Source organism: Cyprinus carpio, chromosome A22 (genome assembly GCF_018340385.1).
Source record: "Cyprinus carpio isolate SPL01 chromosome A22, ASM1834038v1, whole genome shotgun sequence".
NCBI classification, from domain to species: Eukaryota; Metazoa; Chordata; class Actinopteri; order Cypriniformes; family Cyprinidae; genus Cyprinus; species Cyprinus carpio.
The window spans coordinates 19,612,407-19,622,929 of NC_056593.1; the positions used below are offsets into that span (position 1 = coordinate 19,612,407).

Genomic DNA, 10,523 nt, shown 5'->3' on the forward strand with positions numbered 1-10,523 from the left:
GGCTAGCACTGGCCCGACAGTGGAAAAGCAGCTAGCAGGTCTTTACACTTGTTGGTCTTCACACAAGGAGAGCTGAACGCTTCCGCTGATGCTTCTGCGTCAGCGCACAGACATCAGATAAATCCACAGTCTAAGACATTAAAGTGAAAACGGCCTTGGCCGCCTTCTAATTATCACAGTCAATAGCCTATAGCAGGGCAATTCCTCAAATCGAAACTACAGTTCGCACTTTAATGCCGCAATTATTATAATTACCAGTAAGTGCAATCAAAAATACAAAAGTCAATGAAAATGCTAAGTAGAAATAGGCAGGAAACTAAATATTCCTTCCTAGCAGCAAGTAATAATTCAAACAGCAGATCTATAAACAAATATTACGCAAAACACTCATGCGCAGCCGTCAGTCTCTTCTGTCGACTAATCGCTTATTTATTCTCCTGGTGTCTGCAGTCCTGTGCTATTTTGTTGTTTAAAGTCAGAGTTCTTGTGGTATGTGCTGTGTGTTGTTCCTGGCCTGCCTGCCTGCCTGTTTTTCCCACTCGGGTAATTTGTTTGCTTTTGTTTTATTTTTACCATTAATAAAGGCCTATCATCCTGCATTTGAGTCCTTGCCTCATCTCTCTTCCGGGATAGTGACAAAAACAAACTGTAAAGATAAAACAAAAAGACTTCCTGCAAATACAAACAAAACGTGCAAGTTATTTTAATGTCAGTCTCAAAGAAAGAAAAAAAAAACACCCAATAATATAACTGATAGTGAAATGTGTAGCACAGTTCATGGTTTTGCACTGCATTGTTTGTTACAAAAAGTGCAGCTATTAACTAGTGAGTTTACTTACCAAGGATGACAATCATGCTTGTTTTTCAAGTGAAACTAGCCTTTGGTCACAGATGCAAGTTACAGACTTATTACTGCTTAATTACAGTTTTCACCAATGGATCTAATTCCATGTTCAAACAGAGTAAAACATTTTGAAAAACAATTAATGGTCAAATAGAAGACACTTACATTTTTGCTTTATTTCTTATATAGGTCACTGTTATCTGCCATCTGAATATTTTTTATTTTATTTTATCTACTAACCTTATGCTGTTTTATTTTTATTTACATAATCATCTGCACAAACAACAACTGGATCAAATACAACACTGATCTACAACAACTGAAACCACATCTACAACTGTAGCAGAAACACAAACTATTCCAGCATCTACATCTGAATCAACGACAACAGCTGAACCAACCACAACTGAAACTTCATCTACAACTGCAACAGGAACATCAAAACCACATCTACAACTGTAGCACATCACAGCTGACAACAGCTGAACCAACAACTGAAACTTCATCTACAACTTCAGGCTACAACTCAACAGGAACATCATCTATGCCAGCATCTACATCTGAATCAACGACAACAGCTGAACCAACAACAACTGAAACTTCATCTACAACTGCAACAGGAACATCAACTATGCCAGCATCTACATCTGAATCAACGACAACAGCTGAAAACCAGCTCTCTTCACAAACACTGAAGCGTCATCTACAACTGCAAAACAGGAACTTCAGCATCTACATCTACACAGCTGAACCACAACAGAAACTTCATCTAACTGCAACACGGAACATCATCTACTACATCTGAATCAACGACAACAGCTGAAAACCAACAACAACTGAAACTTCATCTACAACTGCAACAGGAACATCATCAATGCCAGCATCTACATCTGAATCAACGACCAACAGCTGAAACCAACAACAACTGAAACTTCATCTACATCTACAACTCAACGACCAAGCTGACCCAACAACTATGAAACTTCATCTACAATGCAACGAAATCAATGACAACACATCTGAATCAACGACAACAGCTGAACCACTGAAACTTCACTACAACTGTAACAAACATTCATCAGCATCTACAACTGTAAACAGACAGAACATCATCTATGCCGCAGCTCTCAACATCTGAACCAACAATCAAATCAACACACAGCTGAACCAACAAACAAAACTGAAAACTTCATCTACTACAACTGCAACAGGAACATCATCTATGCCAGCATCTACATCTGAATCAACGACAACAGCTGAACCAACAACACACTGAAACTTCATCTACAAACTGCAACAGGAACAACCATCTATGCCAACATCTACATCCGAATCAACGACAACAGCTGAACCAACAACAACTGAAACTTCATCTACAACTGTAACAGGAACATCATCTATGCCAGCATCTACACCGAATACGACAACAGCTGAACCAACAACAACTGAAACACTTCATCTACAAACAACAGGAATGCCATCAGGAACTGCCAACATCTCTATGACAGCATCTACATCGACAACAACGACAACAGGCTCAACGACACAACCAACAACAACTGAAACTTCATCTACAAACTGCAACAGGACACATCTCATCTACATCTGAATCAATGACAACAGCTGAATGAACCAACTACAACTGAAACTTCATCTACAACTGTAACAGGAACATCAACTATGCCAGCATCTACATCTGAATCAACGACAACAGCTGAACCAACAACAAACTGAACAACTGAAACTTCATCTACAACTGTAACAGGACAACATCATCTATGCCAGCATCTACATCTATGCCAGCAATCAACGACAACAGCTGAACCAACAACAACTGAAACTTCATCTACAACTGTAACAGGAACATCATCTATGCCATCATCTACATCTGAATCAACGACAACAGCTGAACCAACAACAACTGAAACTTCATCTACAACTGTAACAGGAACATCATTCATGCCAGCATCTACATCTGAATCAACGACAACAGCTGAACCAACAACAACTGAAACTTCATCTACAACTGTAACAGGAACATCATCCATGCCAGCATCTACATCTGAATCAACGACAACAGCTGAACCAACAACAACTGAAACTTCATCTACAACTGTAACAGGAACATCATCTATGCCCGCTCTACATCTGAATCAACGACAACAGCTGAACCAACAACAACTGAAACTTCATCTACAACTGCAAACAGGACATCATCTATGCCAGCATCATCAATGCCCGCTACATCTGAATCAACGACAACAGCTGAACCAACACCAACTGAAACTTCATCTACAACTGTAACAGGAACATCATCTATGCCAGCATCTACATCTGAATCAACGACAACAGCTGAACCAACAACAACTGAAACTTCATCTACAACTGCAACAGGAACATCATCTATGCCAGCATCTACATCTGAATCAATGACAACAGCTGAACCAACAACAACTGAAACTTCATCTACAACTGTAACAGGAACATCATCTATGCCAGCATCTACATCTGAATCAACGACAACAGCTGAACCAACAACAACTGAAACTTCACCTGAACAACAACAACTGAAACATCACATCTATGCCAGCATCTACAATCTGAATCAAGCTGACAGCTGAAAACAACACATCTGGCCACATCTAACTGATTCACTACTGAAACGTCAGGAAAGCATCTATGCCAGCTACATCTGAATCAACCAACGACAACAGCTGAACCAACAACAACTGAAACTTCATCTACAACTGCAACAGAACCAATCTATGCCAGCATCTAAATCTGAATCAACGACAACAGCTGAACCAACAACAACTGAAACTTCATCTACAATCTACAACTCTATGCCAGCATCAGGAACATCATCTATGCCAGCAACCTACATCTGAAAACTTCATCAACAAACTGACACTTCAACGACATCATCTATGCCAGCTATCAACGACACCAACAACAACTGAAACTTCATCTACAACTGTAACAGGAACATCAACTATGCCAGCATCTACATCTGAATCAACGACAACAGCTGAACCAACAACAACTGAAACTTCATCTACAACTGCAACAGGAACATCATCTATGCCAGCATCTACATCTGAATCAATGACAACAGCTGAACCAACAACAACTGAAACTTCATCTACAACTGTAACAGGAAACTCATATGCGCATCTACATCTGAATCAACGACAACAGCTGAACCACAACAACTGAAACTTCATCTACAACTGTAACAGGAACATCATCCATGCCAGCATCTACATCTGAATCAACGACAACGAACCAACAGCTGGAACCAACAACAACTGAAACTTCATCTACAACTGCAACAGGAAACATCATCTATGCCAGCATCATCTACATCTGAATCAACGACAACAGCTGAAACCATCTACAAACCACAACCAACATCTACAACTGCAACAGGAACATCAACTATGCCATAAGCATCTACATCTGAGATCAATCTACAACAGCTGAACACCAACAACAACTGACCCGAAACTTCATCTACAACTGCAACAGGAACCTCATCTATGCCCGCATCTACATCTGAATCCAACAACAACAGCTGAACCAACCACATCACAACTGAAACTTCATCTACAACTGCAACAGGAACATCATCTATGCCAGCATCTACATCTGAATCAACGACAACAGCTGAACCAACAACAACTGAAACTTCATCTACAACTGTAACAGGAACAACAACTACGCCAGCATCTACATCTGAATCAACAACTGTAGTTGAACCAACAACTAAAACATCTACAGCTCAATCAACTGTACCAACATCTACGAATCAAACAACAGCTGTTCCAACATCTGCATCAGCTGCACCAATTTCGACAGTTGCGGTATTATATACACCAACTGAATCAACATCTACCACTCAATCAACAACTGCACCAACATCTGCCACTCTATCAACATCAGCTGCGTCAACATTGACATCAGCTGCATTAACAACCACAACTCGAACAGCAACACCAGCATCTACCTCTGAACTGACAACAACTCAACCAGTAAATCAGTCAACACCCTCATCTCCAGAAATTTACCTGCAAAGTAAATTTCATTTTATCATTATTCACCACCTAGATTTTGTTTGTCAGATAAAGTTTTGTTCACATATGCTGATATGAATCTGATTTTTATAGATACGACAGCAGCTGCATATGTAACTTTCAAAATGAGATCCTTTGTTGACCTGAGCGATGATAAAATCATTACATATATTGAAAAGGTAAGCTGATAGTTTGTCGATAATATATATATCTATATATATATATATAATATATATATACTATATATATATATATATATATATATATATATATATATATACATAACCTGTAGTCTAAAATATGTTTTTGTTTGTTTGTTTTTACTTTTTAAATCTTTACTTACCAGGATAGTGAAAAGATAATACTTCAGCAATCAACACTTACCCAGTGAGAAATTAGCCTACTCCGAATAGATATCTTGCTGTCTGTAGACTACCCCATTGCTGGAATAATTATTCAATCTGAGTAAAATTCATGGCTACCTAATACTGCCTAATAGGATACTGATTGATTTTAACTGTAATGCTTACAGTGCTTATCAATTTTCATTGCAGTTTGTCAAGCAATTTCACACAAACAGTAGTGGGACCATCAGGATTACTTTGAAGAAATCAAAAAAATTGTTGACCTGAGGATCTGACATGGAAAACTGCAATCTTCTACAAAAATATCAGAATGATTATACCAGTATGAAAATTAAAAAAGGTTTTGTCCAGTCAATATTTTTTTTCACTTTCTACAATATTTTTCATAATATATATATATAGTGATTGTGATTAAAAGAAGCACTTGTAGTCACAGACAAAAGGTTAACAGCTAACTTTTCTTTTTCTTTTTTCTTTTTTGTATCTTAGTTAATCTGTTTTAATTTAGGTGCCGCACTTTTTTCATTCTCAACTCAAACTATTTCTTGAGCTGTGTTGTGTAATATAATATATTTTGTGGATGTTATTTAATTTCTGCTCCTTTCAGTGTGATTTAGAAAAATCATATATTCTAACATTTATTTATTCTAATACATCTAACATTTCAAAGTTGTGGAATGTCAGAATGTGTTGCATTCGTCTTATACTAGCTAGATAACTAGAAGTCTTTAGGTCAAAACTGTTTTGTAAATGTTGATACAAGTACTGTTATATAATATATACTGTAAATACCATGGTCTGTCTGAATACTCGGATTCTGATGCCGATTGCTCTTGTGCATGTAGGCACCTGCTGTATTGTAAAATACTGAATCTAGCCGCACAACGGCTGCTAAAAATGACAACGAAGCCAGGGAAGTTTGCAGTTTAATCTCTATGTTATTGTTTATATGGTCATCAAGGAAACACACAGTGAATGTGGGCAGCCACACCATCATTTTCAAAAGTCTCCATTTTGGTCCGCTTACACTGAAACGCAACCACAATCAGTTTTCAAACTAATACAGGGTCTGCAGCATTTTCAAAAATCTCCATTTTCGAGGGTTGAAAATGCTGGAGAAGTGTAAACGTATGAAAAAACAAAAAGTTATGGGTTTTAAAATGAAAATGCACTAGTGTAAATGTAGTCTTAGGCTGATGATACATGGGGTGACTTTTTGAGCAATTTTGCTGGGCAACTTGAGAAACAAGTTTCTATCTGGATACTTTAGATCAGTCGTGGGCCCTGTGTCTAACCTGGTTGCCCGTTGATGGCAACACTGCTCAAAAAGTTGCCCCGTGTGTCATCATCCTTAATGTAGTGCCGAATTCAACTGTCCATGAATCTCAGCTGCGACTCTGGGCGCTGTTCAAAATCCTGCCATGCCACTCACAAAGTTTTCCATTAAATTGTATTATATTGGTCCCAAATTATTGTTAAGGTACATAAAGACAATGTATTGTGCAATTTTCAGTGAAACGTTTGTCTTTCTATGGCTCTAATAAAATCCGGGCTTCATATAGAGGTTTCTGTTTTTTCGACATATCTGTTTTTTTCAATCACCAAACTTCAATCTCATTGACAGCACTTGGTCATTCTTGAAGTGAACTTTTGAGTGTTGGGAGAACAGATTAAAGGTTTTGGACTGTCATCTTGAATTGAATGTGACGCGTCTGGTGTGTGACACACACACAAATATCCGTGTATATTTCAGTGTATATTGCTATTTGTTTTGGTTTGGGGTGTTTGTATCACATATTTTGGTTCTTTGACCAAGTTTTTAGATAGTTTGCTTGATTACTGGTTGTTTGAATCATTTTCACATCTGCTGTTCATTTCTTTTATTAGTTTGGTTGGTCTAAGCCCTGTGTTTTGTTCAGTTCTTTGTCAGTTCTCATTGCTTGTTGTTTCTAGATTCTGAGCTTCATGTAAATAAAACTGATACTGATGCATTTACACCCACTTTCTCATCATTATTGCAACTGGGCTGTTACACTTTGTAACTTTGAAAAAAAAAAGATTTCTAATCTTAACCCTAAAACTTCAGATGTGTGCATCCATTTAGGAAGAGGTTAGTATATGCTGGGAACTTACACTTGGTAACAATCTGCAGCTTTACACGATCAAGTGAATGCTTCTCATTGATTAAATGCTTGACTAACAGGTTAAAAATGCAGATTAACCAGAATCAGTGATGGGGAAATTTCAAGAAACCTAAATCAACAAACGGTTGTCTTATGAGAAGGTATTTGGTAATGAAGTATCAGTTCATTTTCTGATCATAATCACTCGTGTTTTTAAAACCAATTAAATTTAAATTGTTTGGCGTTCGAAGGGCCTGCTTTATTTCTAAACCTAACCTCTTCTCTGTCCCTCTTCGAAATCTTTTCGAATTCATCTAGATTATTAACAAATAGCAAAAATGATCGATATTGCATGATGTTTCCTCATACTGAAAATCAGCTGTGATTTAAATTACTGATCGATCAGGACAGAGTTCATGCGATCACTGCAGCAAGAGCGAGAAACCAGATCCACTCAAGAGCAGAGCCACGAGTTCAAGCCGAAACATCGGCGGAAAGCAGAGAGCCATTAAATGCTCCATGATCACATTCATCTTCAAACACGATTATGTGTGCAATAAAGAGCATCATGTGTGTTTGAGTGAGATTCTGAAGGATGTGAGAGCTCGCATAAAGACAAACGCACTCCGTCCGGCGCTGCTGGGACTCGTTCACACTGACTGTGATCAATCGGAGAGTCGCAATTCAGTGTTCATTATCACCTCACACAGGCCATACGGACCGGCCGTTACGTCACAAAGCCCCCGGATTTGTTGCAGGAGCTCAGATGGCATGCCAGTTAGAGATCCAACCCTGTGGACTGCTGTTCTGTGACAACACGTTTGGGCATCATACTCCAACAGGATTTCACGAGAAAGCAACTATTTTACAACAAGGCGATTTTTACAGAAATGTACGTTTTTAAGGCGATTTTTACAGAAATGTACGTTTTTTAGAAAAGTCAGTATGCTGTTTAGGGGGCCCAGAAACCCCTTGTGGGTGTAAGCAGATCGTACAAAAACATTCGATTGTACGACCATAGATTGTGCAAATATTTCACCACAATTTAAAATAGTTACGAATTTCCATGAGTCAGCACTAATAGCATCATCACATTCTCATGACAGTTTATAGCTTCACATTTTGCAATACTTTTGCAGCATTTCAGGCATGACATGGCATTCTAAAAAACTGAACTTTAACCTTAAAAAAAGTCTTTATGCTTAAGATCCATTCACACCAAGAATGATAACCATAGAGATAACCATAATGATAATTATATTAGTGTCCACACCAACACACAACATTGTTATGTTTTTTTTTTTTTATAAGCGGCCTGCTGTTTTGCCGTCTGCCACATTAAATGCTCAAGCTCTTTAAAGTCAGTGAATTCTGATTGGCTGTCAGTGTTTTTAATTGTTCACCAGAGGAAGAAAAATCGCTCTGAAAGTGATACCAATGATTTTGTCGTTATCTGAGCTGTAGTGTAGTCTACTACTGTAGTCTGTAGACTGTAGTCTACTATAGGTGTAGTATGGATGATAATTAAAACTTTATAGTTATCGCTATAGTTAACGTCTTTGGTGTGAACGGGCCTTTAGGTTTTTTTGTTTATTCCACTACTCTGCATCTTGTACTGTTAATAGCAAAAGCATGTTTTTCCATTGTTTTTCATACTACATGTACTAAACGGACCCTTTCTGACTGCTTCGCTTGCGTCTTTTGAAGGATCTCATGCATAAGGGGCAATTTACACAGAATGCATTTTTGCATTGAAAACCTTGAGAATTAATATGAATTCGTACAATCTCATTTGAACGTTTTCACACAATCTGCTTACACCCCACTGATGGTTAGCTTTAGGGGTGGGCCTTCATGCTGTTTTTTCTCTCTCTCTCTAAATATTGTACATTTCTGTAAAACATCACACAAAATAATGTTTTCTCATGAGATTCTCATGTGAACTCTGTATACATAATGATGGTTAGTGTTTTCTCATGAGATTCTCAGGACTTTTTATTTCCTCAGAAATATACTTAAAATGACATTTAAGTATACTTGACTTATACTTACAAAAAGTCTAAATATACTTGAACTTTACTTAAGTATACTTAATAAAATAAACTTTTAGTATACTACTTTTTGGTAAGGGGAGTCACATTTTTGTGTGTGGATTTTTGACAATTATCTTCTCAAAACCTTCTGAATAGCCGACCTAGACAGCACTGCGAGGCATCATTGCCAAAAACTAGCCTTTTTTTATCATATAAAAGTATTTAATACTTTTAATTAATTAGACAGCCTAACAATACTGAGCTGTTTATCTCTAGACAGTAGTTTGGCATCATAGTCTCAAACCCTAGTGTGCTGCCCATCTAGCATCTTTTGGGCTTTTGGTTTAGATCACAATTCTGGCTGAATCACATGATTTGGGGGACTATAATGAAAGGAGGTTTCAAGAAGAATGAAAGAATGAAAGAAATAATGCGTTTCATGAGTCCTTTTTCAATGGCTCTTTATGTTGCAGACAGCACCGTTGGCAGTTTGTTTTGGCCACTGAAATGTTTCCCGGGAATGTTCAGGAAGAGACACAGAGGACAGGCTGAAGTAAACACGGATAGTCGTCAGCAAGGTACGAGGATGTTCAGATCCAAACCTGTTGTTTCACCATCAGTTGCAGCCAATCCAAATGCAACTGAGGAAGGACTTCCACTGAAGATGTGGCACACGGCAGACTGACGCCAGGCCGGCTTTGCTAATAGACCACAATGGATGAAGAACAAGCCTCAGACTGTGTGCCTGTGTACAGGTCATATACTCTTGCACTATGACTCACCAGGCAGGAAGATTTGGAGAAATGATGGCGATGAAAGGCTGCTAGAGCATTAGTCATGATGTATTTTTAATAGCTCAGAAGGATATATCACTACTGTAACAATACAGAGTTTATTAGTATTAAATAATCTAATGTGACAATTGCTGAACACTGTGATTGACTTATGTAGTTTTTTTTTTTTTTTTTTTTTTTTTTTAATAAAAGAAACAAATTGTTGCATTAACTGGACAATAAATTAGGTATTTTGTTCTTCAAGCACAATTCCTTTATGTGATGCTGGAGTATACAAGGAAATTAATTTTA

The 10,523-nt window shown here is 37.7% G+C and overlaps 1 long non-coding RNA gene across 1 annotated transcript; it reads left to right on the plus strand.

Moving 5' to 3' along the window:
* The first annotated feature begins 4,439 nt into the window (after window positions 1-4,439).
* LOC109099250 lies at window positions 4,440-7,279 on the plus strand. The gene is made up of 3 exons (XR_006153226.1): window positions 4,440-4,918; window positions 5,011-5,096; window positions 5,472-7,279. It is a non-coding gene; the product is annotated as an uncharacterized LOC109099250 (long non-coding RNA).
* The last annotated feature ends 3,244 nt before the right edge of the window (window positions 7,280-10,523 follow it).